We start from the raw sequence: 8,802 nt of genomic DNA, 5'->3' as shown, positions 1-8,802 counted from the left end.
CTTCATGTTGGTCAGGCTGGTGTTGAACTCCGAACCTCAGGTGATCTGCCTGTCTTGGCCTGCCCCCGCTAATTTTTTATTTTAATTTTTGGTAAAGATGGTCTCACTATGTTGCCCAGGCTGGTCTTGAACTCCAGGGCTCAAGAAATCCTTCCACCTTGGCCTCCCAAAGTGCTGGGAATACAGGCATGTGTGACCACATCTGGCTTATTTTATAGACCTCCAGAAGTTCTGAAATGTGATAAAGGAGAGATTAACTGTCACACGTATATAAAGTAAATATTCAGTAAGGATAACTATGGCCAACATGTTCTAACACTTAACCATGTGTCAGGCATTGCATTAAGCACTTTACATACATTGTCTCATTTAATCCTTATTACTTTCCTATGAAGTGGGAACTCTTATTGTCCAGTCCACAGGGAAACTGAGGCATAGAGGTTAAGTAAATTGTTTAAGATTATATACCTCATTAGAAGCAAAGCTGAGAATTGAACCCAGAGTCTAAATCCAGAGGCCCACACGTTTTGTCTACTTAAAAGAAATTCAAACATACACAATAGAACAGAGTAATAAGCCTCTATTACTTAGTTTCTAACAATTAATTGTGGTTAGTCTTGGTTCATTTATTTCTCACTTTCCCTCTACACCCCCCCCACCCACTGAATTACTTTAAAATCAGTTCAACATCTTGGTTGTAATACTTCAGTGTATCAGTGTATATTGAAGTGATAAAATAACCAGTGTATGTGTGTGTTTATGTATATGAAAATATATATATATATATATATATTTAGACTAGGTCTCACTCTGTCACCCAGGCTGGAGTACAGTAGCATGAACATGGCTTACTGCAGCCCCGAACTCCTGGGCTCAAGTGATCCCCCAACCTCAGCTTCCGAAGTAGCTGGGACTACAGGCACGTGCCACTGGTCCAGGTAATTTATTTATTTTGTAGAGACGAGGTCTTGCCATGTTGCCCAGGCTGTTCCCAAACTCCTGGGCGCAAGTGATCCTCCCACCTCAGCCTCTCAAAGTGTTGGGATTACAGGCATGAGCCACAATGCCCACCCCATAATATTTTTAAAACCTTAATAATTAACAATCACGCCTTAATATTATGTAATATTCAGCCAGTGTTTGAACTTCCCCAAGTGTCTCATGAATATCTTTTTTTTTTTTTTTTTTTTCTGAGACAGGGTCTCATTTTGTCACCCAGGTTGGAGTGCAGTGGCAAGATCTTGGCTCACTGCAGCCTCAACCTCCTGGGCTCAAGTGATTCTCCTGCTTCAGCCCCTCAAGTTGCTGGGACTACAGGTGCGCACCACCAGGCCGGCTAAATTTTTGTTTTTTTTGTAGAGAGGGAGTTTCACCATGTAGCCCAGGCTGGTCTTGAACTCCTGAGTTCAAGCTATCCCCCCTCCTTGGCTCTCAAGGTGCTAGGATTACAAGTGTGAGCCTCTGTGCCCAGCCCCCAGTGTCTCATAAATACATATTTTTTTTGTTGAATTATTTGAATCAGGCTCTAAAGTCTATTTATTGGCTTTGACTAATATGTCTCTTAAATATTCCCTTAAATATTTAAAAATATATGCAGGTCCTCCTTCCTCTTCTTTTTTTTTTCTTCGATATTTATTTGTTAGAAAAAACTGGTTACTTTTTCAACATAGATTTGCAGATTTTGGGTTTCATTCCCATGATGTCCTTTAACCTGCTCCTCTAGCCTCCATATTTCCTGAAAATTATAGCTATAGCTGAAGCTTGATTAAATTCAAGGTAAATTTTTTTTTTTTTTGAGGCGAAATCTCACTGTCGCTCAGGCTGGAGTGCAGTGGCATGATTTCGGCTCACTGCAAGCTCTGCCTCCTGGGTTCATGCCATTCTCCTGCCTCAGTCTCCCCAGTAGCTGGGACTACAGGCGCCCACCACCATGCCCAGCTAGTTTTTTGTATTTTTTAGCACAGACAGGGTTTCACCGTGTTAGCCAGTATGGTCTCGATCTCCTGACCTCGTGATCTGCCCACCTTAGCCTCCCAAAGTGCTGGGATTACAGGCGTGAGCCACTGTAATCAATTTTGTAAAGTTAAAAATATTTCATAGGCTGGGCATGGTGGCTCACACTAGTAATTCCAGAACTTTGGGAGGCCGAGGGGGGCAGATCACTTGAGGTCAGAAGTTTGAGACCAGCCTGGCCAACATGGTAAAACCCTCTCTCTACTAAAAATACAACAATTAGCCAGGTGTGGTGGCGTAGGCCTGTAGTCCCAGCTACTTGGGAGGCTGAAACAGGAGAATCACTTGAACCCAGGAGGCAGAGGTTGCAGTGAGTCGAAATTGCACCACTGCACTCCATCCTGGGCAACAGAGCAAGACTCTGTCTAATCAAAACAAAACAAAACAGAAACAAACCCAAAAAACTTCATAGATAGTGTGCATACTTCATAATAATCTCATTAGAGGCACATAAATTCAGTTCTTGTTCAGCCTAACAAGATAAAGAGTATCTCTGTGTTCTTATAAAGACATTTTTAAATCAGTCTTCTGAAAATAGATTAATAAAATATTGAAATCATCTAGGGTCACTATGGAATAAAGAAATCCTAATTTAAAGGGGAAAGAGTGGCCCTTGATCCAACTATTTAATATGGCCTTAGTAGAATTAGCTGTATTTAGGGCAAGTCAGACTTTATTGTGAAATGTAATAGGTGGCTGCATTCTCTTCATTTTAATCAAAGAAACTTAAATGGCTTCTTTTCTTCCACATGTCCTATCCTTGACAAGATGGGCAATATCACTAAGGGGCCTGGTTTTCTATTATCTGATGCTAGGAACTATAAACTTGTACTTACTGTTCTCCTTGTTTCTCTTTTATCTGTGTATCTTTGCCATTCTGTTTTCTCAATGAATAGTATGTTCTCTCCCATTCAGGTACCTTAATGGTGTCTGTTTTATTTTATTGCTGCATAACACCACGTATTTATTTCTTAGTTTCTAAAGATTAGTAATCCAGGAGTGTCTTAGCCAGATAGTTCTGTCTCTGGTTCTGTCATGAGGTTGCAGTCAAGCCATCAGCCAGGGAAGCAGTCATCCAGACTGCACTGGGGCTGAAGACCGTGATGCCAAGCTCACTCACGTGGCCTTTGGTAAAAGGCCTCAGTCCTGTGCCATATGGACCTCTCCATAGGACATCATGACATGGAAGCTGGCTTTCCTCAGCACAAATGACCCAAGCAAGAGAGACAGCAGCAAGATAGAAGCCAGTGTCTTTTATAATTAACCTCAGAAGTGACATAGCATCATGTCTATAATACCATATTGGTCAACTATTGTACAATAAGTGACTACTCAAGGGTATAAATACTGGAAAGCAGAGATTATGGGGACCCATCTTAAAGGCTGGCTTCCACAAACTTAGGTATAAAATTCTTAACACAATTTTAGCAAATAGAATTCAACAGTATATTAAATGGATAATATAACAAAGTGGGGTGTAGCCCAGGAATGCATGGTTGGCTTAACATTTGAAAATTAATAAGCAGAATTCAATATATTAACAGACAAAAAGACAAATTATAGATTTAGAAAATACATTTTGCAAAATCTAACATCCTTTCTTTATGAAATGTTAGTCTCATGACACTAGGGATAGAAGGAATAGATGTGATAAACAAAGGTCATGTTTGCAAAACCTACATTTTACTATCACACTTAATGGTGAAAGACTATTTCCCCCCCAAAATCAGGAACAAGGCAGTATGTTCTTTTTTGCTACCTCTATTCAATGTTGTATAGAAGTTCTACCCAGTAAAATAAGGCAAGAAAAACATATAGGTATCTACATTGGAAAGGAATAAATAAATCTGTCTATTTGTAGATGACATGATTATCTACTTAGAAAATCCTGTGGGATCTGAATAAAAGTTATCAGAGCTACTAAGTTTAACAAGGTTGTGGGATACAAGATCAACCTACAAAAATCATTTGTATTTCTATGTTCTAGCAATAAATAGACTTAAAATTTAGAAAATCAACATCATTTATAGTAATGTTAAAACATGAAATGCTTATGGGTAAATCTGACTAATATGTGAAGGACCTGTACATTGAAAAGTACAAAACGTTGTTGAGTAAAATTACAGAAGTAGATCAGAAGATTTGGTGTTAAGATGTCAATTCTCCTTTTCCTCTTCCTGTGTCCATGAGTTCTCATTGTTCAATTCCCACCTATGAGTGAGAACATGCCGTGTTTGGTTTTTTGTCCTTGCGATAGTTTACTGAGAATGATGTTTTCCAGTTTCATCCATGTCCCTACAAAGGACATGAACTCATCATTTTTTATGGCTGCATAGTATTCCATGGTGTATATGTGCCATATTTTCTTAATCCAGTCTATCGTTGTTGGACATTTGGGTTGGTTCCAAGTCTTTGCTATTGTGAATAGTGCCGCAATAAACATACGTGTGCATGTGTCTTTACAGCAGCATGATTTATAGTCCTTTGGGTATATACCCAGTAATGGGATGGCTGGGTCAAATGGTAATTCTAGTTCTAGATCCCTGAGGAATCGCCACACTGACTTCCACAATGGTTGAACTAGTTTACAGTCCCACCAACAGTGTAAAAGTGTTCCTGTTTCTCCACATCCTCTCCAGCACCTGTTGTTTCCTGACTTTTTAATGATGGCCATTCTAATGGTATCTCACTGTGGTTTTGATTTGCATTTCTCTGATGGCCAGTGATGATGAGCATTTTTTCATGTGTTTTTTGGCTGCATAAATGTCTTCTTTTGAGAAGTGTCTGTTCATGTCCTTTGCCCACTTTTTGATGGGGTTGTTTGTTTTTTTCTTGTAAATTTGTTTGAGTTCATTTTAGATTCTGGATATTAGCCCTTTGTCAGATGAGTAGGTTGCAAAAATTTTCTCCCATTCTGTAGGTTGCCTGTTCACTCTGATGGTAGTTTCTTTGGCTGTGCAGAAGCTCTTTAGTTTAATTAGATCCCATTTGTCAATTTTGGCTTTTGTTGCCATTGCTTTTGGTGTTTTAGACATGAAGTCCTTGCCCATGCCTATGTCCTGAATGGTATTGCCCAGGTTTTCTTGTAGGATTTTAATGGTTTTAGGTCTAGCATTTAAGTCTTTAATCCATCTTGAATTAATTTTTGTATAAGGTGTAAGGAAGGGATCCAGTTTCAGCTTTCTACATATGGCTAGCCAGTTTTCCCAGCACCATTTATTAAACATCACTCTCCGGGGACTGTTGTGGGGTAGGGGGAGGGGGGAGGGACAGCATTAGGAGATATACCTAATGCTAAATGATGAGTTAATGGGTGCAGCAAAACAACATGGCACATGGATACATATGTAACAAACCTGCACATTGTGCAAATGTACCCTAAAACCTAAAGTATAATAATAAAAAAAAGAAAAAAAATGTATGTTATTAATAGTAGTCTTTTACTTATTGAAGTATATGTTACATTCTCAAGCTTTATTGTGGTCTAATTGATAAAAATTATATGTAGTTGTGGTATAAAATGTGATAATTTTATAAATTTATACATTATGAAATGATTACCACAATCAACATAATACATCTATCACCACAAATAGAATAAAACAAGTAAAGTTAAAAAAAAAAAGATGTCAATTCTCCCCAAAATGATCTATAGATGACAAGATAGAAAAATATATCAATGAGACAGAATAGATAATCTATAAATAGACTAATCTAGAAATAGACAATACATATATTGTTAATTTGAGGCCGGGTGTGGTGGCTCAAGCCTGTAATCTCAACATTTTGGGAGGCTGAGGTAGGAGGATCACTTGAAGCCAGGAGTTCAAGATCAGCCTGGTCAACATAGACTCCATCTCAGAAAAGAAAGAAAAGAAAAGAAAGGAAAGAAAGGAAGAAGGAAGGAAGGAAGGAAAAGAGAGAGAGGAAAGAAGGGAGGGAGGAAGGGAAAGGAAGGAAGGAAAGGAAGAAATAAGTATATTGTCAATTCATTTTTAACTAAGGTGCAGAGGCATTTCAATGGAGAAAAATAGCACTTTCAACAAACGGTGCTGAAACAATTAGATACCCATCTTCAAGAAAGTAAACTTCTATACATACCTTGCACCAAATATAAAAATTAATTTGAAATAAATCATAGACCTAAATGTAAAACCTAAAACTATATAAAACTTCTAGAAGAGGCTGGGCGTGCTGGCTGACGGCTGTAATCCCAGCACTTTGGGAGGCCAAGCGGGGTGGATCACGAGGTCAGGAGATCAAGACCATCCTGGCTAACATGGTTAAACCCTATCTCTACTAAAAAAATACAAAAATTAGCCTGACATGGTGGCACGCGCCTGTAGTCCCAGCTACTCGGGAGGCTGAGGCGGAGAATTGCTTGGACCTGGGAGGCAGAGGTTGCAGTGAGCTGAGATCGTGCCACTGCACTCCAGCCTGGGCTACAGACTGAGACTCTGTCTCAAATAAATAAATTTAAAAAAAATAAATAAAAGATTTGTATAGGTACTTCAATAAAGAAAATAAGCTGATCGCAAATGAGCACACAAAAAGATGCTAAACGTCATTAGGGAAATGGAAATGCAAACCATGATGATGAGGTACCCTGACACATCTATTAAAATGTGTAGAATTAAAAGGACTGATCATACAAGGCATTGACCAGGATACAGAACTCTCACAGATCGTTGGTGCCAAGATAAAATGGCATAGCCATGTTGAAAAGAAGTTTGGCAGTTCCTTAAAAGTTAAATATAAATTTGGCAGCCGGGCACGGTGGCTCACGCCTATAATCCCAGCACTTTGGGAGGCCGAGGCTGGTGGATTACCTGAGGTCAGGAGTTCGAGACCAGTCTGGCCAACATGGTGAAACCCCATCTCTACAAAAAATACAAAAAAATTAGCCAGGCATGGTGGTGCATGCCTGTAATTCCAGCTACTGGAGAGGCTGAGGCAGGAGAATCGCTTGAACCTGGGAAGTGGAGGTTGCAGTGAGCAGAGATTGCAGCACTGCACTCCAGCCTGGGTGAGAGTGAGACTCCGTCTTGAAAAAAAAAAAATTGCATCTTGCCTAGCAATAATATTGGGAGAAAGAAGCCAGGCACAAAAGAGTATCCACTTCATTATTTCATATATATGATGATTAAGAATTGGCAAAACTAGTCTATGATGGAAAAGGTCAGAAGAGTCAAGTTCTATGGAAGGGGTATCTATTGAGGGAGAACCACAAGGGAGCCTCCTGAGTGCTGGATATATCTATATTTTTATCAGCTGTGGCTACAGGTACATTTCTAAAAATTAGGCTGAACACTTAAAATTTGTTTTTAATGTTATTCCTCAACTAAAAAGAATAAAGTATATGCATTTTGAAGTTTGAAAATATATTTTAAAATTCATTGATTAAAGAGAGAGTTTAAATAACTTATTCAAGACTTCATAACTAGTGGATGGTGAGTGAGGATTAAAATCCAGGTCTGTCTGGCTCTGAGATCCCTGCTTTGAATTATTAGGCTGGTGCAAAAGTAATTGTGGTTTTTGCCATTGAAAGTAATGGCAAAATACCACCATTGTTGCAATTAATACTGTGCTATGCTGCTTCCCACCACACCCTCTAATCCCAACAACATTCTGAAAAATGCTATACATACCAACCATGGCTTTTGAAAGAGTAAAGGAATAAAATAGTTGGGTTTATAATTTTTGAGCTATCAGAATTGAGGAGCAATGGAAAATAAGAATGAAGAGAGAGCAAATATTTTTAGTGAATTTCACAATTAACAGTTTGAGAAAAAGGCCATCGGTATAACACGGCTCAGCCTGCGGTATCCGAGGAGGAAGGGTCAAAAGCAGAAAGAGAAAGAGTGCCAGATGGTGATCAGGGCCAGATGGCTGTTGCCAGGGTCATGCTCAAGCTAGTGCGAATTAAGAAGAATCACAATAAGCTTATGCAACACCAACCCAAAGCCAATTATTGTTCTTGGACTTAGGGTATATTTCCTCTTTATTTATAGGAAAGTTTATGTTTGTATGTGTGTGTTTGTATATGGGGGGGTTGTGTTTGCAGGGGATGGCAAAGAGCAGTTCTAGGAATAATGAAACAACATTTGAAAGAAGAGTTGGGCTATACTTAGGTGAGTGTAATTGTTTCAGTGGAAAAGTTTTTCTTACACTCTTTCCCTTCCCTTTATTATATTCTCATAACATACTGAAGGGCAGTGCATTTGGCAGGCTGAATTTGGCACTGCTCAGACAGCCTCAGTAGAGCAAAGGGCCTGAGGACACTAAATTCTATCCAGTCCCATTTACTGAGCTGTTGGGCAATGGAATGGTGCTCTTGATAACTTGCTTCCAGGGGGTGAGAAGCAGAAAACCACAACCTATGGTTCCTGTCTTGGGTTGCAGGTGGAAGTTGAGAGCTCTACCCCTGCAGAACAAAGTTGTAAGACTAACTGCTTTGCTTATTGGCGTATTCTCAATCAGAAACAAGAATATCCAAATAGTGATCAAATTAAAGGCCCACAGTACTCTTTGGTTAACATTTATTAGTAACAAGCTATTTTTGTCACAGTCTTCTATCCTCGTAACCAAATTTGGTTGGCCTTCCAAAAATGATACTCCAGGGTCTTGTTTCTGGAGCTGTCTGGAATCCTCTGGAATGTGGCAACAGCCCTCAGCCCCACTGCCTGTCCTACCCTAATCTGCCCTGCTGTCAGGGGGGCTTGCATAAGCATAACTTGAGGGTAATAACGAGCTAATATCTGAAGCCCTGGAGCAGAATGTTTTTTCTTA

The sequence above is a fragment of the Nomascus leucogenys genome, chromosome 12 (genome assembly GCF_006542625.1).
Source record: "Nomascus leucogenys isolate Asia chromosome 12, Asia_NLE_v1, whole genome shotgun sequence".
In the NCBI taxonomy this organism is placed as follows: domain Eukaryota; kingdom Metazoa; phylum Chordata; class Mammalia; order Primates; family Hylobatidae; genus Nomascus; species Nomascus leucogenys.
Note: the sequence above shows the minus strand (reverse complement) of the source record.